We start from the raw sequence: 27138 nt of genomic DNA, 5'->3' as shown, positions 1-27138 counted from the left end.
ACAGTGTGTAATATCCTGAATTAGCTGGCTTGGTTTGGTAGCATTGCCTGCTCAATGCTGAGTAATTACACCAGTTGGGGGACAGCACCCTGTGAAGCTGGAGTATGGATGCAATATGTACCCTAAATCAGCAGCCAGTATATAGCGCCACTTCCTTCTTCAGAACACTTGAATCCAGCACCAAGAAGTATCATGAAAATAAGGCACAAGCAGGTAAATAATCAGCCCAGGTGAAGACACTGGGATATGAACCAAGAACTGTCCAAAGCCTCATCTCTTAAGTGGTAATTCTCTGAAGTTATTTTTAGTTATTCATCCACACTTATTAACATTTATTTTCACAAACTCTTATATTTAGCTTGTTTCAAAGGTCATCATCAGTCCTTTTATACAGAAGTTTCCTTTTACATTATTAGGGCCTCTATAATTATTTGTTCTTCTAATATGGCTTTAATAACTAACATGGCTCTCAATCAATCTTGTTTGTCACAAATTTGAGATACATCTGTATGGACAAACAGCTCTTTTGTTTTTTTGTTTTTAATGATGCTCTGAATATGCAGAGGGAAGTGGAACTTTGGCAAATTATTTCTTCTAGATGAATTATCTATAATTTTTTCCTTTATTTATTATCTATAACCTTTTTTCCTTTAGTATAGAGAGACTTATTTTGCCCTGCTGAAATGTTAGATTTTAGGCATTATTCAATTCACAGTATTTTATTCCTGGTGGTTTTATTTTAATATATGTATCTCCAGTTTCAAAGAACCTTTCTTTGGACTTTGAGATTATCAAACCTATACTCCCCAAATGATGATTTGATTGTAACTAAATTACCAAATTTATAAATCTAATTACCTAAGGAACAATTGATTATAACCATTGACCTTTTTTTAACTTATAAGCTATTTTTCTTAAGTATTTCCTTCTTTAAGTGAAAAGGTAGCAATAGTTATCCTTATATGAAACAAAGTCATCATTTTTTTCTTCAATTTATGGTTTATCATCTACAACAATGCCAGGAACATAGTACACACTCAATTAATATATTTTGTAGTAGGTAAATGAATGGATCAGATCTCTTATAATGACTCTCACTTCTTTAAGAAGCTGGCCTAATCCTTTTTCCTTTAGGCTTGTCCTATTATCTCATTTCCATAGGAAGCAGGGCTAATTATTTGGGGCTTAAAGTTGTTGCATCAAAATTGGGCACTGACTTTTCAGCAGAACAATATTCATTTTGCTGAATGAGTCATTCAGGAGGGTAGCTGCCTAATTATTGTTGGCTCAACTCTTTTATTAGCTAGGGGAAGAATTAACAATAACCCACACAAAAAATGCTTGTGGCCTATCTCTCTGGTCATAGTAAAATTATATCTGATTCATGTTACATTCAAATTCCACACACTCAAGTAAAGTGCATTTTTTATTTCTTGTTTTTTCCAGATGAGATCAACACAATCATAATAGCGCTCTCTAGGAAAGTTCCTCATATACATTCTGGCGTCTGCCTTTCTTTCATCACTTCTAAAAATAAATATATAAACAGAATTTGAAGACATCTTTGTTCAACAGGTTATGCTTGTTTGTCACACATTGTCTTAAAATGATTGCATTTTCATTTTTGAGTTATCATGCATTTTGCTTCCTCTTAAATTTAAATCAAAATAATTTTTGCTGTCAGTCTTGCAGAATGAGTATATAATATTTAAATCCAGATGATTTATCACTTGGTGATGTAGATAAAGTTCTAAAGTTACATACTGCAACTCTCTTTTTCATTCAGCAGAATATTTTTGAACATGTTAGAAGACCAACCCAAAAATTACAGAATAAAAATAGTAATTTTAAAGTTAATCTGAGCATGTAAAAGTGAAACAAAAAAAAAACATTTAACTAAATACATTTCAGATCTGTTTTTCCCTTTTGTAGATTGTTTCAATGTGCCTTGGTAAAAATTTCCCTTTTCGATTGTTGCAATCAACTTAACACCTGAGATATTTGCATCATGATGGAATTGGAATATTTTACAGCAATTGTTTATTTCTATAACAAAAGAAAACAAAACAGAAATTGTGAAGTTTTGAAAGTACCCTTGTCTGTTTCTTAAATTGTTTAGTAACCTTTGTTTTGATTTAGCAGTATTATAAAGTAGCTGAAACAAGGAGCTTAATAGCATAGAAACGATATCAGGTAAGCTATTCGAGCTTGTTATTAATTGTTAATTGTCTTCTGAACCTTAAACTAGATACCCAAACTGAATAGACCATTATCAGCAAGAGATGCAAATTATATGAATACTGTAGGTGCCCAGACACAAGTGGATTGCTAAATATTTTATTGCTTTCTTAAGTGTCACTGAAAATTCTGCATAATTTTCCTCATTTTCTAAAAGGTGTAGTTTCAGAATACATGTCATGTTACAAAGTAATCAGAACTTACTGTCTTCAAATGCATATAATTTTCCTGAGAGTTGTTTCATGAAATTAACCAGAGCTTGCATTTTTATGTTTTCCTTATGTAGATGAGTACTGAGGGAAATAAATCAGTATATATTTATATTTTTGATGATAAACGATCAGTAATTCCATTCCAACATCTTTTTAACCTATGTATTTTTTTTTGTTTTAGGCAAACTGAACCATTTACTCTTACTCTTTGTTCCAAATACCCATCATTCTTGTATCTTTGTGTATTTGCTGCATTCTCATTACAATGTTTTCTCCCAGTGTTTATGTTGCCTGACAAATCCCATCCCTTTTAGCTAAAATTGTTCTCAACAGTGTAATTTGCCTTGATCTAAATAGATAGAAATGATCTCTCTCCCCTTTGAATTCTCATGATGCTTTGGCACTATTTTTATGGCATGAGTCACATCCAATTGTACATTATGCTTTTATAGAATTTTCTTCTTTCCTATATTAGGCTGGAAAAACTTTGAATTTAAGGTCAATATGTTCTTCTTAAAACTAAGCTTCTATTTTGATGTATTTTTATGTATTTGGTAGTAGATAATTTCTAAATGAATCAATGAATGAATAGCAGGAATCTTCTCTTGTTTTGGACTAGAGACTGGGTGATGGAAAAGAAAATAGTATTTATAGATTGCTAAGTTAGGAAAGGCAGTTAGCATTCCAAAACTCAAAGTCACCTTAGTAAACTGAAGAATCAATCAGAAATGAAAGCCTACTGGTTGAATGCAAAGCATTCCATTTAAGAAAAACAAGCAAACAATAAGAAGTGAATAATGTACTAAAAATAATAAATCATTATGGGACACAGAGTATGAATTAAAAATAACTGGACTGTCATATCTGGTTGTGGTTTTTCCATCTTATGTTTGTGGGAGATTATTGAAAAACACCCATTGTGGAAATTGGAAACTTTCAGGGTAAAAAGGGATGGTAAAAGAAAATGCATATATTTTGGAAGTAAATAAACAGTGTTGTACAACAAATGATGATTCACTTTAACTCACTGAACTCAGAAAAATGAAGCATTTTTCTGAGAATGAAAGCTACTAAGCACAGTTATTGTTCGTAATGGAGAAAGATTCTGGTGTCTTTATCTGGAATTTATTGTAAGTATAGGTTTCTATTTCTCTGAAATATTTAATGACTTCCTGTTAAAGGAAGAATAATGACCTTTTAAGGTAAAAACTTAGCAGGTGCAACCACAATCAACTCCACATTCTTCGCTTTATTGACCCTTTAACACATATTCTCAGATCCAATATTATTGAATATGAAAAATACAGTAAAATTCACATAATTTGAAAGCTAGGAAGATAGAGCGTCAATTTATTTAACTAAGAGCTAAATAGAAAACCTTCATTAAACAAGGTAGTGTCACCTTTTTTCATTGCTAACACCTTTTCTAAAACTCACTAGAGCATTTTATATTTCAGAGAATATAGCACTTGAATGTAGTTTGATTTTCATTGACGATTCAGGAATTGCAGAACATGAGATTTATGAGTTCCAATTTTAAAGTTCTGTATTTTAAGTATTGGGTATTTTCATATGATTCTGTTTAAATGATGGGTTTAGATATTTTTGATTCCATATTATGGAACATTGATCCTATTAACTATCCCATGAATGCTTTAGGCCACACACACTATTCTGTGAGAATCCATCTTTAGAAGTGAGAGTTGCTGCAGATCACTGAATGTCGTCTTCCGTTTTGCCCTTGAAGTTGGAGATACATCGTCCATAAGCAGGGAATTCTGGAGGTACTATCGACCTGCTTGATTTGGCATGAATGTGTGCAGTGGCAGTAAATCTGCTGACAGACACAGCTTCTCTCACTCATCTCATCTGAGGAGACACTGAGTCAACAGAATAGAACTCCAATAGTTTCCCTGCTGCAAAGACTCACATCCTTCAGAGTGATTCTTTTGTCCTCTGGGGCTTGTTCAACTGCTTTAGGAAAGTGATAGCCTCAGCAGTAAAATGCAAAAGTGTCTAATCTGCAGAGAAAAAACTTAGATTTAACTTAAAATAGTGTAGCACATTTTAAATTCTTTATCACTTTTCTCTTGTTTCTTGGTAGATTTGTGTAAAATTAAAACCTTCTTAGAATAGATTCATTTTATCGTATTATTTTGATTAAGATATCTGACTCTATCATTCTCATTCTCCATCACAAAGTCAGGAAAAGGTTTCAAAATTTCTCTTCTTGTCTCCTCATTTGCAACTCACAACATGCAATGAGGTGGGAAAATATTAAACCTTTCAGAATTGACCACAAATACAGTTCTACTCACTCATTAATCTGTTCATTGGCAACTGCTCTAAAGTACTTCAGAGGCAGAAATCAAATAACCTAAGTAAATGATCACACCTTGATCTTCCCTCAGTCATATACTAGCATTCACTTACACTTGTAGTGTGCAATTTTGTATATTTTAAAATTGTATTTGGGATAAGAGCATTTCAGAACAGGTTGGGACTATACTCTATTCCAATCTTTTGATGTTACCTCTCAAATTGGTAACATCAATTGAGTGAAGTGACTTTACAAGGTTACTAGTAAGCAATTAGCATAGCTAAGACTTTAATCTGTATCTTTGGATATCTTAGAAAATTGGAAAGTTGGATTAAATGATCATAATATCCATTTAGTAATAAATGTCTATAAATTCACAGTACTAATACACTAAAGTGTATATACATTAAAGGCTCATTATCTCTAGTCATCCAGCCATTCATTCTCATATTATTTAAACACCTGCTATGCTACAGGAGCTGTTCTAGACAAACTATAATTTTGACAAAACATGGTCCCTGCAACTTTTTAAAAGAGATACAAACAAGAAATTACAAAGCAATGTGCTAAATGCTGTCATAGTGGGAAAAAGAAAAATGATGATTGAGAAATGTTCTAGGCAAGGGATGAGCAAAGGCCCCAGAGTAAACTTGGGGGTATTATGCATTTAGAAGTCACCTTATGGGGAAATGAGAAGTCAATGGAATATGAAAAAATGAAGTCACTGCATATAAACTATGCTTTTAAAAAATCTGATTGATAAGCAGGGGAGGGGCAAAGATGTTTGTGTGTTATTATGAGGTATAAAGGAGGGAATTTTTATTTTCAAGTGGAAGAGATGAGCATATTTATTTGCTGTAAGGAAGAGGCCAGCACATAAAGAGATAATTAATAGAGTACAATGCCTTTGGAGAAGATTTATATTGGATCCAGATTATTGCCAGCTCTTTCTCTGAAAGATAAAATGAAAATAATGATGTTAATGTGTGGCTACTTCAACAGGTAACTGTAAAGCAGAACAGGATGATAGAAAGCAGCTCAGCAAGGAGTAAGATGAAAGGGGTGAAGATCCTCTTGGTACTTGTAGGAGATGGAAGGCTAGAAACTAGAGAAGACGCTGACCAGGGATGATGATTGTTGATTTGTACTGAAAGATCAGCCCAGATGAGAGAGCATGCACTTTTAGTACCAACAATTGCATGGTTTTGACATTTTCTCTAGCACTGCTCAGCAGTGATGCAAGAGCTGAGGAGATGGAGGGGGAAGATTGATGTTTGGGCATCAGAAGGTCAGTGGAGAAGAAATACATCTGGTGAAGGATGCAGCCACGTTGTGATTATGAACCTCAAAATGTCCAAAGCATAGAGAAGGAAGTCCATACAGGGGAAAGATGGAGTAAAGGTCTCAATTCAGTTGAAGAGCAAGGATGTTGAGAAAAAGAGATTTAGGAATATAGAAGGGCAGGAAATTAGATGAAAGAAGAGGTTGTTGAAGGTTAAAATTCCTGGGTTGGGGAACTTTCAGATAGTAAGATGAAGTGTGCTGCCTTGGGAGTGGTATTGAACCATAGTGGAGGTGAAAGTGTTTGGATTGAAAATCACAACAAACAATGCATCTCTGCTTAGATGTGGAAGACTTCCAGAAAAATGGAGTAAAATGAGATGGGAAGAAGAATGTAAACCATGGGCCATATGACAGAGGAAGTTAAAGGGTGGCATATTTTTATGCTATAAGCTTTAAAGGATGAAGGAATTTTTCTTGTATGGATATAGAAGAAAAATCTAAAATTGGCAAAGAAAAACTAGAAGAATGCTAAAATTGCTTTAGGAATTTGTGGTGTAGGAGAAAGAACAGACTTGTTCTTGAAAGAACTACAGTGAAGTCAGGTTTAGAGTCAGCCAGGTTTTAGTTGAGGCATTGAGAAGAAATATATAAATTATAAACTCCTTGGTACAAGGGAGGGAGCTTATTTGTCATATTCTCAGTATCTAGCACACAGCTTGGAAAATAATAGGCTCTTAATAAATATTTATGCCTGTCGTATTGTAGGTGATCCACACATATTTGATGGCCCTATCATCCAGGACATAGCATAGTGCTCTGCTCAAGTTTGCTTGTTTTATTTTTTTCTTTGAAGAAAAATATCAGAGTGAAATAAAGGAGTCCCAAGTGCACATATCCATAATGCTTGTTTGGGAACTTCTCTTTAAATATTAAATTGCTGTAAAACAGGGCACTTTTCCCATTTGAAATTGGTAGCCATTTTTCTACATCATGAGACCTTTCATTTCTTTTTTGAGTATGGTATGATTCATGGCTTTTTATTTTAATAAAAAAAAATCAGTCAGAGAAATGTCATTTTTTTCCTTAAGTCTTGCCTAAGAGGTTGTCTAACTGCCATCCAGTCTCATGGCAGGCACCTATATTTTTCTGTTATGCTTATAGCTGTTTTTTTGCTTTGTGCTGACAGACGGTCATAATTCAAAGTTAAATCTTTAACTCTTTTAATTTTGACTTTACTTTTAACAGTGACTTTAAAAACATCCTTAAACAACCTTAATAAAAACCACAAGTCAATGTTACTATCAAAGAAAGTCTACAGTTGTATTTTTAAGATTTTTGAGGCATTTTGCAGGCTGATAATTTCATGTGCTCAGAAAGATGCATGTAACCTTAGCTACTAGATGTTTTCTCCATAATTTGGCTATAAAAATATTATTCTGCTTTCTCTAACACATGTGTACATTTAACTTCACAAAGACTATCAATGATTTCATTAATTTTACATAAATTTCCTGTGTAAATATTACCCACTTATATAAATTAAACACCTTTTAATATAGACTCATTTTTTGAGATTGGTATTAATCTTTATTCATTAATTCAACATTACTGGGAGAGTGCCTGTAATGTACAAAGTAGTATGCTGGATTTTTGCTAGGACATTGGAATTAAATAGACTTCAGATATAAAAATATTATTTTATAGATGAGATAAGCCATTTACTTATAAAACTATAAAGGCCTATTCTGGAATTCAAAAATATTTTTCATTGCCATAAATAATCCTGAGAGCTATATACAAAAAGTATCATTTCTTTTGAGTACTGGCAAAATTTGTTCTTGACAAGGTTTGCTCTTTTGGATTTCTTCATTCTCTTATTTCACTAAATTGTGTTCTGTTATGCTGTTGTACTCGCTTGAACTTGGCAGGATGCATTATGCAAATAAGTGCCTGCTTCTTGTGTATCAGCAAGTGAGATCTCTGAAATGTCTGTATTGATTTGCTGATTGAAGTGAACCCCAGCCAAACAAGAGAGCACACTAACTTTCACTGCAAGAAAGACATCAAGGGGTGTTTTGTATTCTTTCAGACAAAGTTCTCATTCTAAATGTGACAGAATTAAAATTGTATCAGTATACATGATAAAACGCTGAAAGACTGAAACTATGTTTTCTAACAAAAGCTTCTTAAACACAATCATTAACTTCACTGAAATTAACTATTGAGAAAGCATTGCTTCTAGTGATAAATGTAGTCATGGATTCCTAAGGGCAGTTTTAAGTAAACAAGAGGCATATTAATCAGCAGATACCCAAAACATACCCTACAGCAATAAATTCAATACAGCAAAATGTAATTAATGGAAAGAGTATAGAATGCAGAGTGGGATAGATCTGAGTTCAAATGTGTTCCACTGGTTGGGCAAACTATATTACCTCTTGGTAAAGTGACCTTACTTACAGTTTGATGCTAGTTCTCTTTCTATTCCCTTTGAGCATCCATTAATTCAAAATGAATTTGGTGAAGATAATGTTTATGATAGGCAGAATAATAGCCCCCCTAAGATGTCCACCTCCTAATAACTAGAAACTGATTGCATTTTGTTACATGGCAAAGAATTAATGTTGTAGAAGGAACTGAAGTTGCTACTAAGATGACCATGCAATGAGGAGATTACCTTGGATTACATGAGTGGGCCCGAGGTAAACATGAAAGTTCTTAAGAGTGGAAGAAGGAGGAAGAAGAGAGGTAAAAAAAAAAAGGGGGGGGGATTTGATGAGGGACGCAAGATTAAAGTGATGTGATGTGAAAAGGACTCAATCTGCCATTGCTGGTTTGAAAATGGAGAAAGGGGATCATAAGCCAAGGAACAGAGATGGTCCCTGGGAGCTGGAAAAGTCAAGGAAGTAGAGTAACATCACTGACATGATGAAATAAACAGCAACTGAAAACTTCTCTCCAGAGATTCAATTACATAAAGGACAATTGTGGATTGTTTGAAACTCTGGAGGAGGATCTAGACTGGAGAAGGACCCTGAAAATGCCAAACTGAAGAAAGAGAGGAAACATCAGATTGTGGTGGTGAATGCATAACTGTGTGATTATACTAGGAACCATTGATTGTTTACTTAGGAGGCAATGTATGATGTGTGAATAAAATGTTTAAAAAAAAATAGAGGGTGGGAAGAAGATGGCAGCATAGAGAGGAGTGGAAGCTTCTTAGTCCCCCTGGAACAGCTAATAAACAATTAGGAACAATGAGTAAATAATCCGGAATAACTGCTGGGGAATAAATATGACTGTCCACACAGCATGCATCAACCTGGATTGGGAGGAATGCCCAAGATCACAGCGTAAAATCTGTAAGTAAAAACTTCACACTTCAGCCAAGAGCCCCTCCCCCATGGCAGCCCAAACTGCAAAGCCTTGCTGTGCTAGATAGCAGCACTCTCTCAAGCGAATATACCTCAGCCCAGCTCCAACTGAGGTTTTAATTAAGAAATGTTGACTGCTCAATACAAGCTATGAATCCCTGATAAGCAGACAGTGGCTTTTAGTGATGACTGACCTTGGAGAGCTGGAGGATCTCTCTGGGAGGGAGGGGAAGCCCAAAGGACAAGGTGCTATCTCAAGCTGATGGATGAAACTGAGGGTGGCCATGGAGTGGCCCTGAGGGGGGCTTTCTGTCCACTTTTTGGCTCACTGGAGAAAGCCTCAGCCATTTCCAATTCCCAGTGCTCTGACCTGGACAAGGGTGGTGATAGCAGAGTAAGAGAGACTATTTGAATGCAAATGATATCTCCCCAGGGGGTGTATCTTCCCTAAGAGGAAAGAGGTGGTGCCAAGCTCTACTACCTGCCTTCCATTCACAGCCAGACCCCAGAGCCTGGGGGGAAAACAGCCATGGGACAAACCTCCTCACACCAGTCTGGAGCTACAGGCTGACAGGCACCACCAGCTGGGTGCAAAAGTGCAGTGACTTGATGCCTCATGGGGTGTACCAATCTTCTAAGACACACTCTGGGAAACCAGATACAATTCTCTCCTCATGAGACCTGAGCCCATTCTGGTCTGGGAAAACCTGATTGGGGTAACCAAGGACCCCAGATGCCTAGACAACAGAAAACTACAACCTACAGTAAGAGAAACAAAGTTATGGCCCAGTCAAAGGAACAAACTTACACTTCAACTGAGATACAGGAATTGAAACAACTAATGCTAAATCAATTCAAAAAGTTTAGGGAAGATATGGCAAAAGAGTTGAAGTGTGTAATAAAAGCACTGGGCATACATAAGGTGGAAATAGAAACTTTGAAAAAACAACTGGCAGAATCTATGGAAGTGAAAGGCACAACACAAGAGATGAAAGACACAATGAAGACATACAACAGCAGATCTCAAGAGGCAGAAGAAAACATTCAGGAACTGGAGAACAAGATGCTGGAAAGCCTACACACAAAAGAACAGATAGAGAAAAGAATGGAAAAATATAAGCAACATCTCTGGTAATTGAATGACAACATGAAATGCATGAAGTACATGTCATGGATGTCCCAGAAGGAGAAGAGAAGGGAAAAGGGGCAGAAGCAATAATAGAGGAAATGATCAATGAAAATCTCCCATCTCTTATGAAAGACATAAAATTACATATCCAAGAAGCACAGTGTATGCCAAACAGAATATACATGCATAGGCCTACACCAAGACACTTGATAATCAGATTATCAAATGTCAAAATAAAGAGAGAATCTTGAAAGCAGCAAGAGAAAACGATCCAACACATACAAAGGAAGCTTGATAAGACTATGTGCAGATTTCTCAATAGAAACCATGGTGGCAAGAAGGAAGTGGTGTGATATATTTAAGATACTGAAAGAGAAAAAAACACCAAGAATCTTATATCTGGCAAAACTGTCCTTCAGATATGAGGGAGAGCTTAAAATATTCTCTGGCAAACAGACAATGACAGAGATTGTGAAAAAGATACCTGCTCTATGGGAAATACTGAAGGGAGCACTACAGACAGAAAGGAAAAAACAGGAGTGAGAGGTTTGGAACACAGTTTTGGGAGCTAGTAGCACAGCAATGTAAGTTCACTGAACAAAGATGACTCTGAGTATGGTTGAAAGAGGAAGGTTAGGAGTATGTGGGACACCAGAAAGTGTATAACTCAGTGAAACCTAGGGTCCTCAATGACTGTGATAAAAGGTGCAAATACTGTGCCAGTTTGAATGTATTATATCCCCCAAAATGCCATTATCTTTGATGCAGTCTTGTGGGGGCAGTAAATGTATTGGTGTTGATTGAGTTGGAGACTTTTGATTGGATGTTGCCAAGGAGATGTGATCACTCAACTGTGAGTGAGATATTTCATTTAATGGTTTCCATGGAGTTGTCACCCTGCCCATTCAGCATGGGCTTTGATTAGTTTACTTGAGCACTATATAAGCTCATACAGAAGGAGCAAGCTTGCTGTAGCCAAAGGGAGACTTTGAAGAATGCACAGGAGCTGAGAGAGAGTAGCTGTAGCTATAACTAAGACAGGCATTTTGAAGATGGCTATTGGAAGCTGATGCAGACATTTTGGAAAATGCCATTTTGAAACACAACCTGGGAGCAAGCAGACACCAGCCACATGCCTTCCCAGATGACAGAGGTGTTCCAGACTCCACTGACCATCTTCCAGTGAAGGTACCTGATTGTTCATGTGTTACCTTGGACACTTTATGGCCTTAAGACTGTAACTGTGTAACCAAATAAACCCCCTTTTATAAAAGCCAATCTGTTTCTGGTGTTTTGCATTCTGGCAGCATTAGCAAGCTAGAACAAATACGTTTTCACATGAGGGAGAACAAATTAATGTCAACCTTCAAAGGTGTTAAAAATTGGGTGGGATTGGGGGAAAAATACAATCAATGCAAACTAGAGACTATAATTAACAGAAATATTGTAGTAGGCTTCCTTTAATGTAACAAATGCAATACACCAAAGCTAAATGCATATAGGGGAGGATATAGGGGAGGGGAAGGAATTCTTGGCATTGGTGATGTTTTCTGACTCTTTATTCTACTTTGGTTTAATGCTGTCTTTCCTTTAGTCCTTCCTAGCTGTCATGTTTTTTTTTTTTTTCTTTCTTTTTCTTTTGTCTCTCTACCTTCTTTGAGTCTTCCTCCTTCTTTGTGGAAGAAATGGAGATGTACTTATATATATAGTGGTGATGGTGAATACATAAGTACGTGACTATACAGGGAACCATTGATTGTTTACTTAGGATGGAATGTATGGTGTGTGAACAAAACTGTCTTAAAAAAATGGGTTGATGAAGAAACACTGAGGGCACTATATTGAGTGAAATAAGATACATAAGGACAAATATTGCAAGGTCTCACTGATATGAACTAGTTATAATATGTAAACTCATAGACATGAAATATAAGTTTCCAGGATATAGAGTGGGGCTAAAGAATGGGGAGTGGTTGCTTATTATGAGCAGAATGTTCAACTAGGACAAACTTAAATGTTCAGAAATGGACAGAGGTGATGGTAGCACATTGCGAGAATAACTAACGGTGCTTAATGGTCTGTGAAGGTGGTGGAAAGGGTAAGCTCAGAGTCAGGTATGTCACCAGAAGGAAAGTTAGAGGTTAAAAGATGGAAATGTATAAAACAGTGAATCTTGTGGTGGGCAATGTCTGTGATTAACTATACAAATATTAGAAATTTCTTTCATAAACTAGAACAAATGTATGACACTATAACTAAAAGTTAATAGTAGAGGGGCATATAGGAAAAAATATACCTATTGCAAACTACATATACAGTTAGTAGTATTTTAACATTCTTTCATCAGTAGTAACAAATGCTGATACTATGAATCCATAATGGAGGAGGGGTGGTTAGGGATATAGGAAGATTTGAGTTTCCTTTTTGTGTCTTTATTTCCTTTCTGGAGTAATGAAAATGTTCTAAAAATTGAAAAAAAATTTAATTGTGGTGATGGATGCACAGCTGTATGATGGTACCATGGACAATTGATTGTACACTTTGGATCTTTGGATAATATATGGTGTGTGAACAAACTCAATTTAAAAAAATTAATAGAGGGATATAAGTGCTGCAGAAAATGTGCATAGAAGGATGTACCTACTCACCATTGGTGGGGAAGTAGAATGGTCCAGCCCATCCAGAGGGCATTGTCTTGGTTCCACAGGAAGCTAAGTATAGGGTTTCCATATGTTCCTGCAACCCTGTAATTGGGTATGTACTTGGAAGAACTGACAGCAGAAACATGTGGACATTTGCACCCTAGTGTTTGTGGTGGCAGTATTCAGGATTTACTATGGATGGTGGTACATCAACTGATAAAAGGAATGACAAACTGTTGTGTATACATATAATGGAATTTTTTTTTAATCCTCATTTTATTGAGATATATTCACATACCACGCAGTCATACAAAACAAATTGTACTTTCGATTGTTTACAGTACCATTACATAGTTGTACATTCATCACCTAAATCAATCCCTGACACCTTCATTAGCACACACACAAAAATAACAAGAATAATAATTAGAGTGAAAAAGAGCAATTGAAGTAAAAAAGAACACTGGGTACCTTTGTCTGTTTGTTTCCTTCCCCTACTTTTCTACACATCCATCCATAAACTAGACAAAGTGGAGTGTGGTCCTTATGGCTTTCCCAATCCCATTGTCACCCCTCATAAGCTACATTTTTATACAACTGTCTTCGAGATTCATGGGTTCTGGGTTGTAGTTTGATAGTTTCAGGTATCCACCACCAGCTACCCCTATTCTTTAGAACCTAAAAAGGGTTGTCTAAAGTGTGCATAAGAGTGCCCACCAGAGTGACCTCTTGGCTCCTTTTGGAATCTCTCTGCCACTGAAGCTTATTTCATTTCCTTTCACATCCCCCTTTTGGTCAAGAAGATGTTCTCCGTCCCACAATGCCAGATCTATATTCCTCCCCGGGAGTCATATTCCACGTTGCCAGGGAGATTCACTCCCCTGGGTGTCTGATCCCACGTAGTGGGGAGGGCAGTGATTTCACCTTTCAAGTTGGCTTAGCCAGAGAGAGAGGGCCACATCTGAGCAACAAAGAGGCATTCAGGAGGAGACTCTTAGCCACAAATATAGGGAGGCCTAGCCTTTCCTTTGCAGCAACCGTCTTCCCAAGGATAAAACTTATGGTAGAGGGCTCAACCCATGAAACCACCAGTCCCCTATGTCTGTGGTCATGTTAGCAACCATGGAGGTGGGGTAGGCGAATACCCCTGCATTCTCCACAGGCTCCTCAAGGGGGCACTACATCTTTTTTTTTTTTTTTTAACTTTCCATTCTTTTTACAATCAACTGTATGAAAAAAAAAGTTAAAAAGAAAACAAACATACAAGAAAAGAACATTTCAAAGAGACCATAACAAGGGAGTAAGAAAAAGACAACTAACCTAAGATAACTGCTTAACTTCCAACATGTTCCTACTTTACCCCAAGAAAGTTACATAATATAGCAACATTTCTGTGAACTTGTTCCTACTATATCCATCAGAAATTAACAGACCATAGTCATTTCTGAGCATCCCCAGAACGATAAATAGCTTATCTGTTCTTCTTGGATTATTGTTCCCCCTTCCTTAATTGCTCTCTACTGCTAGTTCCCCTACATTCTACATTATAAACCATTTGTTTTACATTTTTCAAAGTTCACATTAGTGGTAGCATATAATATTTCTCTTTTTGTGCCTGACTTATTTCGCTCAGCATTATGTCTTCAAGGTTCATCCATGTTGTCATATGTTTCACCAGATCGTTCCTTCTTACTACCGCGTAGTATTCCATCGTGTGTATATACCACATTTTATTTATCCACTCATCTGTTGAAGGACATTTGGGTTGTTTCCATCTCTTGGCAATTGTGAATAATGCTGCTATGAACATTGGCATGCAGATATCTGTTCGTGTCACTGCTTTCTGATCTTCCGGGTATATACCGAGAAGTGCAATCGCTGGATCGAATGGTAGCTCTATATCTAGTTTTCTAAGGAACTGCCAGACTGACTTCCAGAGTGGCTGAACCATTATACAGTCCCACCAACAATGAATAAGAGTTCCAATTTCTCCACATCCCCTCCAGCATTTGTAGTTTCCTGTTTGTTTAATGGCAGCCATTCTAACCGGTGTTAGATGGTATCTCATTGTGGTCTTACTTTGCATCTCTCTAATAGCTAGTGAAGCTGAACATTTTTTCATGTGTTTCTTGGCCATTTGTATTTCCTCTTCAGAGAACTGTCTTTTCATATCTTTTGCCCATTTCATAATTGGGCTGTCTGTACTATTGTCATTGAATTGTAGGATTTCTTTATATATGCAAGATATCAGTCTTTTGTCAGATACATGGTTTCCAAAAATTTTTTCCCATTGAGTTGGCTGCCTCTTTACCTTTTTGAGAAATTCCTTTGAGGTGCAGAAACTTCTAAGCTTGAGGAGTTCCCATTTATCTATTTTTTCTTTTGTTGCTTGTGCTTTGGGTGTAAAGTCTAGGAAGTGGCCGCCTAATACAAGGTCTTGAAGATGTTTTCCTACATTATCTTCTAGGAGTTTTATGGTACTTTCTTTTATATTGAGATCTTTGGTCCATTTTGAGTTAATTTTTGTGTAGGGGGTGAGGTAGGGGTCCTCTTTCATTCTTTTGGATATGGATATCCAACTCTCCCAGCCCCATTTGTTGAAAAGACCATTATGGCTCAGTTCAGTGACTTTGGGGGCCTTATCAAAGATCAGTCGGCCATAGATCTGAGGGTCTATCTCTGAATTCTCAATTTGATTCCATTGATCTATATGTCTATCTTTGTGCCAGTACGATGCTGTTTTGGCAACTGTGGCTTTATAATAAGCTTCAAAGTCAGGGAGTGTAAGTCCTCCCACTTCGTTTTTCTTTTTTAGAGTGTCTTTAGCAATTCGAGGCATCTTCCCTTTCCAAATAAATTTGATAACTAGCTTTTCCAAGTCTGCAAAGTAGGTTGTTGGAATTTTGATTGGGATTGCATTGAATCTGTAGATGAGTTTGGGTAGAATTGACATCTTAATGACATTTAGCCTTCCTATCCATGAACATGGAATATTTTTCCATCTTTTAAGGTCCCCTTCTATTTCTTTTAGTAGAGTTATGTAGTTTTCTTTGTATAGGTCTTTTACATCTTTGGTTAAGTTTATTCCTAGGTACTTGATTTTTTTAGTTGCTATTGAAAATGGTATCTTTTTCTTGACTGTCTCTTCAGTTTGTTCATTTCTAGCATATAGAAACATTACTGACTTATGTGCATTAATCTTGTATCGCGCTATTTTGCTAAATTTGTTTATTAGCTCTAGTAGGTGTATCGTTGATTTCTCAGGGTTTTCAAGATATAAGATCATATCGTCTGCAAACAATGACAGTTTTACTTCTTCTTTTCCAATTTGGATGCCTTTTATTTCTTTGTCTTGCCGGATTGCCCTGGCTAGCACTTCCAGCACAATGTTGAATAACAGTGGTGACAGCGGGCATCCTTGTCTTGTTCCTGATCTTAGAGGGAAGGCTTTCAGTCTCTCACCATTGAGTACTATGCTGGCTGTGGGTTTTTCATATATGCTCTTTATCATGTTGAGGAAGTTTCCTTCAATTCCTACCTTTTGAAGTGTTTTTATCAAAAAGGGATGTTGGATTTTGTCAAATGCTTTTTCAGCATCTATTGAGATGATCAATTGATTTTTCCCTTTCGAGTTTTTAATGTGTTGTAATATATTGATTGTTTTTCTTATGTTGAACCATCCTTGCATGCCTGGAATGAACCCCACTTGGTCATGGTGTATGATTTTTTTAATGTGTCTTTGGATTCGATTTGCAAGTATTTTGTTGAGGATTTTTGCATCTATATTCATTAGGGAGATTGGCCGGTAGTTTTCCTTTTTTGTAGCATCTTTGCCTGGTTTTGGTATTAGATTGATATTAGCTTCATAAAATGAGTTAGGTAGTGTTCCATTTTTTTTCAATGTTTTGAAAGAGTTTGAGTAAGATTGGTGTCAGTTCTTTCTGGAAAGTTTGGTGTGTGAAGCCATCTGGCCCTGGGCATTTATTTGTGGGAAGATTTTTGGTGACTGATTGGATCACTTTGCTTGTGATGGGTTGGTTGAGGTCTTCTATTTCTTCTCTGGTCAGTCTAGGTTGTTCATATGTTTCCAGGAAATTGTCCATTTCTTCTACATTATCCAGTTTGTTGCCATACAGTTGTTCATAATATCCTCTTATAATTTTTTTAATTTCTTCAGGATCTGCAGTTATGTCACCTTTTTCATTCATTATTTTGTTTATATGGGTCTTCTCTCTGTTTGATTTTGTCAGTCTAGCTAGGGGCTTGTCAATATTGTTGATCTTCTCAAAGAACCAACTTTTGGTGATATTTATCCTCTCTATTGTTTTTTTTGTTCTCTATGTCATTTATTTCTGCTTTAATCCTTGTTATTTCTTTTCTTGTACTTGGTTTAGGATTGGTTTGCTGTTCATTTTCTAGCTTCTTCAGTTCATCCATTAGTTCTTTGATTTTGGCTCTTTCTTCCTTTTTAATATATGCGTTTAGTGCTATAAATTTCCCCCTTAGCACTGCTTTTGCTGCATCCCATAGGTTTTGGTATGTTGTGTTCTCATTTTCATTCGTCTCTATATATTTAGCAATTTATCTTGCTATTTCTTCTTTAACCCACTGATTGTTTAGGAGTGTGTTGTTTAACCTCCAGGTATTTGTGGATTTTCTAAGTCTCTGATGGTTATTGACTTCTAATTGTATTCCATTGTGGTCAGAGAATGTGCTTTGAATAATTTCAATCTTTTTAAATTTATTGAGGCTTGTTTTATGTCCCAGCATATGATCTATTCTGGAGAAAGTTCCATGAGCAGTAGAAAAGTATGTGTATCCTGGTGATTTGGGATGTAATGTCCTGTATATGTCTGTTAAATCTAATTCATTTATCAGATTGTTTAGGTTTTCAATTTCCTTATTGGTCTTCTGTCTGGTTGATCTATCTATAGGAGAGAGTGATGTGTTGAAGTCTCCCACAATTATTGTGGAAACATCAATTGCTTCCTTTAGTGTTGCCAGTGTTTCTCTCATGTATTTTTTGGCACCTTGATTGAGTGCATAGACATTTACGATTGTTATTTCTTCTTGCTGAATTGCCCCTTTTATTAGTATGTAGTGGCCTTCTTTGTCTCTCAAAACATCCCTGCATTTGAAGTCTATTTTATCTGAGATTAATATTGCTACACCTGCTTTCTTTTGGCTGTAGCTTGCATGAAATATTTTTTTCCATCCTTTCACTTTCAGTTTCTTTGTGTCCCTGTGTCTAAGATGAGTCTCTTGTATGCAACATATTGATGGTTCATTTTTTTTGATCCATTCTGCGAATCTATATCTTTTAATTGGGGAGTTTAATCCATTTACATTCAACGTTATAACCGTGAAGGCATTTCTTGAATCGGCCATCTTATCCTTTGGTTTATGTTTGCCATATTTTTCCCTCTCTCTATTAATATCCTTTATTGTACCCATACCAAATCTCTTTAGTACTGAACCTTTCTCCATGTCTCTCTGTCCTGTCTTTGTTTCTCTGTCTGTAGGGCTCCCTTTAGTATCTCCATTAGGGCAGGTCTCTTGTTAGCAAATTCTCTCAGCATTTCTTTGTCTGTGAAAAATTTAAGCTCTCCCTCAAATTTGAAGGAGAGCTTTGCTGGATAAAGTATTCTTGGCTGGAAATTTTTCTCACTCAGAATTTTAAATATATCGTGCTACTGCCTTCTCGCCTCCATGGTGGCTGCTGAGTAGTCACTACTTAGTCTTATGCTGTTTCCTTTGTATGTGGTGAATTGCTTTTCTCTTGCTGCTTTCAGAACTTGCTACTTCTCTTCTGTGTTTGACAGTGTGATCAGTATATGTCTCAGAGTGGGTTTATTTGGATTTATTCTATTTGGAGTTCGCTGAGCATTTATGATTTGTGTATTCATGTTGTTTTGAAGATTTGGGAAGTTTTCCCCAACAATTTCTTTGAATACTCTTCCTAGACCTTTACCCTTTTCTTCCCCTTCTGGGACACCAATGAGTCTTATATTTGGACGTTTCATATTATCTACCATATCCCTGAGGTCCATTTCGATTTTTTCAATTTTTTTCCCCATTCTTTCTTTTATGCTTTCATTTTCCATTCTGTCATCTTCCAGGTCACTGATTCGTTGTTCAACTTCCTCTAGTCTTGTACTATGAGTGTCCAGAATCTTTTTAATTTGGTCAACAGTTTCTTTAATTTCCATAAGATCATCCATTTTTTTATTTAGTCTTGCAATGTCTTCTTTATGCTCTTCTAGAGTCTTCTTGATTTCCTTCATATCCCGTACTATGGTCTCATTGTTCATCTTTAGTTCTTTGAGTAGCTGCTCTAGGTGCTGTGTCTCTTCTGGTCTTTTGATTTGGGTGCTTGGGCTTGGGTTATCCATATCGTCTGGTTTTTTCATATGCTTTATAATTTTCTGTTGTTTTTGGCCTCGTGGCATTTGCTGAACTTGATAGGGTTCTTTTAGGGTTTGTAGACCTATTGAAGTCCTTATCTCTAATTTATCAGATCTACAGCTTCGTGGAGTACACTTTCTCTAACTTACCAGCAGGTGGCGTCCACGAGCCACCTGTTCTCCACAAGCCAGTTCTCCCCTGCTTAGCCTTTTTGGTGAGTGGGGGAGTGAGTCTTGTGGGGCCCAATTGGTGTACCAAGCTTGCGTGTGTAGTTGGTGTTGCCTGCCCTGTATGTGGGGCGTGTTTCTGGGCAGTCGGGGAGGGGGGATGGCCCTAACAATCAAATCTCCCTGATGATCCTAGAGTTTTAAAGCTGCTGCAATAGTCTAATCCTTCAGTTCAGTCCTGCCACAGTTTGTCTCTGCCACTGACCCACAAGTCTTTGGTATTGGCGTATGGCTCCTGAGACTTGCAAGTGGGCCCCTCTTCCAGGCTGTGCACCCCAGGTCCTCTGTTGAGGGATGACTGTGCTATGTCACAGGTGAGTGCCGTCCCCCCAGGGCAGTTCTGGGCTGCTGGGCTGTGTAGGGAGGCTCCCAGTCTGCTCAAATGATGGCTGAATGGGGCTTTGTTAATTCACACTGCTCCACCTTCCCAGCTCTGGGACAATCAGCTGAGGTTGCAGGGAAGGTTAATGTCCACGCCCAGTTTTGTGGTGTGTGCCTGTTATTTGAAGCACTTCCGTCACACTGGGTTGTCTGGGGCAGCTCTGGGCTATGGGGCTGTCGATGGGCAGGAGTGTTTCCTGTCCACCAGGATGGTGGCTGTGAGCGGACACCCTCTTTTCTTGGGAAGTTGTGGTGTTTAGTGAATTTTCTCAGCCACTGGATTATTGCCTTTTGTCTCAGAGCTCTCTTAGTTCTGCTCTCGTCTTGACTTGCCCAAATTGCAATTCTTTGAAGCTTTCTGTATTTGGCTTCTTAGAGTAATTGTTTTAGAAAAAGAAAAAAGGATTAAAAAAATAAATAAAAAAAAAAGGGCCCTCCTCAGAGATCTAATGGGTTATTGAAATGCTAATAGACAAAGCAACCAGGGCCATTAAGGAAAGGTCCACAGGGCAGAGAGATCAGCTTTTCTTCGGGATTTGCATATGCGCCTCAAGGCCTGAGCTCCGCCCTTCCCCTTTCTGTGTTCACCAGAACTCCAAAAATCCTCTGCTTTTATTTTGGAGTTTTTCGTGTTTTTTTTTTTTTTTTTTCTATTCCTGTCTCCTCTCTGCTGGGCTGGCAGCTCTCAGATTCTCTGGTGTCTGGTCTCAGTCTATCTATGGTTGGAGTATGGATCAGTAGAATGAGTTTCCGATAAGGGCTACCACTGCAGTTCTCCCTTCTCCTTCCGGGAGCTGGCAGCCCCTCCTCCCACAGGACTGAGCCTGGCAGGGAGGGGCGCGGGTCCCCTGGCCGCAAAAACTTACAGATTTCGCTGATCTCAGCAGTTCAACATTTTCATGAGTGTTGTATGAAGTATGCCCAAAGGCAGATTGCTCTGTGGTGTCCAGTCCACGCAGTTCCTGGCTTTTTACCTACTTTCCTGGAGGAGTAACTAAAACTTACAGCTCACCAGTCTGCCATCTTGCCCCGCCTCCTCCATACAATGGAATTTTGAGTGGCTACAAGAAAGAATGAAGTTATGAGGTATGTAACTAGGTGAATGGACTTTGGAGACAGTATGTTGAGTGAAATAAAACAGAAATAAAAAAATAAGCAAACATTATAATGCCTCACTAATATGGGCTAAATATAATGTGCTAACTCTGATAATTGAACCTGAGAGCATAGGGTATTAGGGGAAGGCTTATGGTAAAGGTTCCTAGATTGTAAACTCTTACAGCAGTTGCCTCTATTCCTGAGTTGTAATGGTTATTTCTAAATTCTGATATGTTGAACTCTTTGTGTATAACCTGATCAGTCCCTGGAACTCTGGGCATCGGCATGACACCTGAAACCCAGAGCCAGAGTCCAGCAGCTATGAATGTCAGCAGTATCCCATACAGCCAATGTTAAAGATGCTGAAAAAGAGATCAGACTTCAATTAGAGATATGAGTGAAATGGACTTGGTTAGGACTAAGATAAATCAGACTAAAGAATGATATTGACAGTGTTTGAAACTTCAACTTCCATGTGAAACAGAAGAATGTATGCTTATTTGGTGCAAAATCTATATTTTCTGTAGCATGCTATAAAATTTAACTTGTATGGTTTGTTTATTCAAACACTGTAATTACATGGAACTTTGAATAGGGAGTGAGATCTAGTTGGAATTTACAGGTTAGTTTGAAGTCCTGATACATCCCAGAGTAATTGGGGCAGAGAATAAAAATGTAATTGAAAAGTTTCCTTGAGGGACTGGAGAAAAATGTGGAAAAATTAAACTTCCCCACCTGGAGAATTACTAATATTGTTACAAGCATTGGGGACTACCAATTAGAAGGGTGAGTCCTTGATCTTGGGACTTATGAGGCTTGTTACTGAAAAGGAGAGGCTAAGCCTACTTTTAATTGTGCCTAAGAGTCATCCCCAGAGAGCCTCTTTTGTTGCTCAGATGCGAACTCTCTCTCTAAGCCAACTTGACAGATAGACTCACTGCCCTCCCCCCTACATGGGACATGACTTCTAGGGTTCTAAATCTCCCTGGCAATGTGGGACATGACTCTGGGGATGAGCCTGAACTTGGCATTGTGGGACTGAGAAAGTTGAGAAAGTTGTTGAGAGGGGAAGAGAAATGAAACAAAATAAAGTTTCAGTGGCTGAGAGATGTCAAATGGAGTTGAAAGGTCATTCTGGAGCTTATTCTTAAGTGTTATATAGATATCCCTTTGTGGTTTTTAGTGTATTGGAATAGCTAGAAGGAAATACCTGAGACTGTTGAACTGCAACCCAGTAGCCTTGACTCTTGAAGATAATTGTATAACTATATAGCTTACATCATATGATCACATGATTGTGAAACCTTTATGGCTCCCACACCCTTTATACAGTGTATGGACAGATAAGTAGAAAAATGGGGACAAAAATTAAACGAGTAAGAGGGGGGTGGAGGGGATGGGATGTTTTGGGTGTTCTTTACTTTAATTTTTATTCTTATTTTATTTTTTGGAGTAATAAATATGTTTCAAAATTGTGGTCATGAATGCACAACTATATGATGATACTGTAAACAATTGATTGTACACTTAAGATGATTGTATGGTATGTGAATATATCTCAATTTAAAAAATGAAAAAAAGAAGTGCCCCCCCCAAAAAAAAACCACCAAAGTTGAACACAGCCCAGCTGGCACCTTGCTTTAGCCCACTTAGTTTCTTGTCAGACTTTGAACCTACAGAATTATAAGATACTAAATTTATATTGTTTCAATCCACTGGTCAGTGATTTGTAATGGCAGCAATAAGAAACCAATACAATGCTGCAGCTTTGATATTGTCTTTCAAAATGAAGAAGTCAGTGCTGTGGGTGAGAACATAGTTTTTCCTTGTCTATTAGGTTCATAAGTAAAAATTTAGAATACTAACACCTAATAACTAGCCAATTTTATTATTTTTCTTAATGCAATTTTATCTTAATAATGCTAGAAAATGTTACCACAGTTTTTATTTGCATGAACCCAAAGTTTTGAATTATACTATGTGGGAAAGCACACTTTCCTGAAATTATAAACATCATGCTGTTTAAGGGCTAAGATGTCATTTTCATCATCATATGCACAGAGTCAAGAAATAGTAGCAAAAATCATTTATTCATCACTTTATTCTTTCAAAAAGGAGTGTAAATAGCCCATTAAGATTCTAATTAAATTCTTTTCAAGGAGAATTATTTGCCCTTCCTCTCTCTTAACTGTTTTTTTTTTTTTTTTTCTTCTGCCTTTGAAATCTAGGCTCTGTCTGCAGAATATCAATTCACAACAAAGATAGTCCTAGGAAGCACAAAAATACCTGGCAGTTGCAGAGTGCTTCAGTTCTCATTTGATAGAGACCACTTCCCTAAGCACCACTAAAATTTGACACTTTTAATTAAATGATTAGAGTGACTCTCCCATGAGGAAGATTGTAAAGACCTCAGACTTCATTTAGTATTAGAAAGGAAGATGATATATAGCTCCTGCTTTGATAATTGCACTATTTGAAAATTTTCCAGTTCATGTTAATTGGAGAAAGCGTTCTGACTAATAATGTACTAGGTTTCCTATTTTTCTGCCTTGCCAACAGTTGTTATTTTCATTTTTGAAATAATAGCCATTTAGTGGGTGTAATGTGGTTTTGATTTGAATTTTCCTAATGTGTAATGATATTGAGCTTCTTTTCATGTACTTATTAACCATTCATATATCTTCTTTGGGAAATATCTGTTCATATCTTTTGCCCTTTTAAAAATTGGGTTGTTTGTATTTTTGTTGTTTGTTGAGTTGCACAAGTTTTTTTTTTTTTTATAAGTTCTGGATATTAAATCCTTCTCTGATATAGGGTTTCCAAATATTTTCTCCTGTACTAAAGGTTGTCTTTTCACATTCTTGAAAATGTCCTTTGATGCATACAACTATTTAATTTTTATGAAGTCCAATTTATCTACTTCATTGTATTAGTTAGGGTTCTCTAGGGAAATAGAATCAATGAGAGATATCTATGAATATAAGATAAAAGTGGCTCACACAACTGTCATATGCAGAAGTCCAAATTCTGTAGGGCAATCAGCAAACTGTCAACTCCAATGAAGATATCCAATGAACTCCTCAGGAAATGAACCAGCAACTTCGAAGAACTCCTCAGGAAACACTTCACTGGGCAGCTGAAGAAGAAGTGAAGGTCCTCTATCTGTCTCTTTTATAAGTCTTCAACTGATTAATTGGATTAAATCCAGCCAATTGCATTCTCTCATTGTGGAAGACACACCGTTTGGTGAGTCATCAGTCACAGCTGCAGCCGATTGACTGATAATTTAATAAACCAGCCTATTTTATTAACCAGCCACAAACATCCTCACAGCAATTGTTAGGCCAGTGCTTGCTTGACCAGACAGCTGGGTACCATCACCTGGCCAAGTTGACACATGAACCTAACCATCACAGTCCACCCCTTTTCAACTTGGCAGTTATAAACATCACCTAAGACCATACTTTATCTCTAAGTAGATAATAACAGACACATATTTTGCCTAACAATACTCTGCTATGCAGAGTACAACTGGAAATGCACTAAATTTCTCCAGAATAGGGTGCAAGTCCTTGGGTGACATTAGCTCTTAAAATTGATTTCCTTTAGCTTAAATACAGCTAAATGAACATTACAGCTTATGCCATATGAAAAGGGGATAAGACAGAGAAGAAAGCAAAGATATTTGCTTTACAGACAAATACAAACATACTCATAACAAAACAAGGAGGAAATATTCATGCCATCATAGTCCTTGTTTCTGTAACTGGTCATGTGGCCATAGTTCATATTTATCACTACCTTCTTCCATTACCCATTCCATGTTCCCTTTACCCTCAGAAAGCACTTCAGCTGGCCATGGTTCTTTGCCTGGTGGGGTGACCCAAACCTTCATTCCTGAAGTTTCTTGGCCATTGGTAATCCTGCCTGGATTGGGTTGTTGCAGTTTTCCATTGACTTTACTCACAGGGCATGGTAGTACTAAGAGATGCCCTAGGGGATCTCCTGTATTCCAGGAAAACTCTTCTTTACTTCCATTGTGTAGTTGCAGTGCTATTTCCCCTTGGTAGTCAGGATCAATCACCCCAGCCAGTACAATAATCCCCTTCCTTGCCTGTTTATTGAGAGGCATGAGAAGCCCAAAATGGCCAGGTGGCAGTCTTAACTTCCAGTTCAATGGGATTATTCTTGTGTTTCCTGATGGAAGCACTCCTCCTTTTGGAACAAAGTCTTGTAGACCAGCAGAGCTTAAACTTGCAGGGACAGGAAGCAAAAATTTACCTAGTGGATCACTAGGAGTGATAGTGAGTGGTGCCACTCCTGTTTCCACCCCCTGATTCCTAGACCCATGAATCCTGGCTATGGAAGAAACAGCACCATAGAGTGGACACTAATTCAGAGCATACACAGCCTCCTGGAGAACACTGCCCCAGCCCTGCAAGCTGTTGCCACCTAGCTGGCACCATAATTGAGTCTTCAATAGGCCATTCCACCATTCTATCAACCCAGCTGCCTCTGGATGATGAGGAACATGGTAAGACCACAGAATTCCATGAGTATGTGCCCATTCCCTCACTTCATTTGCTGTGAAGTGGGTTCCTTGGTCAGAAGCAATGCTGTGTGGAATACCATGATGGTGGATAAGGCATTCTCTAAGTCCACGGATTGAAGTTTTGGCATAAGCATGCCATGCACGGAAGGCAAATCCATATCCGGAGTATGTGTCTGTTCCAGTAAGAACAAATCACTGCGCCTTCCATGATGGAAGTGGTCCAATGTATTCAACCTGCCACCAGATAGCAGGCTGATCACCTCGGGGAATGGTGCCATATCAGGGACTGAGTGTGGGTCTCTGCTGCTGGCAGATTGGGCACTCAGCAGAGGCTGTGGCCAGGTCAGCCTTGGTGAGTGGAAGTCCATGTTGCTGAGCCCATGCATAACCTCTATCCTTACCACCATGACCACTTTGTTCATGAGCCCATTGGGCAATGACAGGAGTTGCTGGGGAAAGAGGCTGATTGGTATACACCAAATGGGTCATTTTATCCACTTTGTTATTAAAATATTCTGCTGAAGTCACCCTCTGGTAAGCATTCACATGGGACACAAATATCTTCATGTTGTTTGCCCACTCAGAAAGGTCTATCCACATACCCCTTCCCCAGACTTGTCAACAATCCTCCAATCATGTTCCTTCCAAGTCCCTGACCATCCAGCCAAACCATTAGCAACAGCCCAGGAATCAGTATACAAATGCACCTCTGGCCAGTTCTCCTTCCAAGCAAAGTGAACAACCAGGTGCACTGCTCCAAGTTCTGCCCACTGGGAAGATTTCCCCTCACCACTGTCCTTCAGGGACATCCCAGAAAGGGGCTGCAGTGCTGCAGCTGTCCACTTTTGGGTGGTGTCTGCATAACATGCAGAATGATCTGTAAACCAGGCCCAAGTTTTCTCTTCCTCAGTCAACTGACTGTAAGGAACTCCCCAAGATGCTATAGTTGTGGGCTGGGAAAGAGAAGGTAAGGTGGAAAGAGTGGGGGCCATGGGCATTTGGATCACTTCCTCATGTAACTTACTTGTACCTTCAGGACCTGCTCGAGCTCTATCTCATATAGACCATTTCCAGTTTATGATGGAGTGCTGCTATGTATGCCCAAGTTTATGGCTTGGTGGGTCAGACAATACCCAGCTCATGATAGGTAACTCAGGTCTTATGGTAACTTGGTGGCCCATGGTTAAGTGTTCTGTCTCTACTAAGGCCCAGTAGCAGGCCAACAGCTGTTTCTCAAATGGAGAGTAGTTATCTGCAGAGGATGGTAAAGCTTTAC

General features: G+C 37.8%; 1 pseudogene; it reads right to left on the bottom strand.

The window, feature by feature from the left end:
* The window catches only part of LOC119530410, a 103814-nt pseudogene that overhangs the window by 43056 nt on the left and 33620 nt on the right, over positions 1 to 27138 (bottom strand).

This window comes from Choloepus didactylus, chromosome 3 (genome assembly GCF_015220235.1).
Source record: "Choloepus didactylus isolate mChoDid1 chromosome 3, mChoDid1.pri, whole genome shotgun sequence".
NCBI classification, from domain to species: Eukaryota; Metazoa; Chordata; class Mammalia; order Pilosa; family Megalonychidae; genus Choloepus; species Choloepus didactylus.
This window is presented reverse-complemented; position numbering and strand designations above follow the sequence as displayed.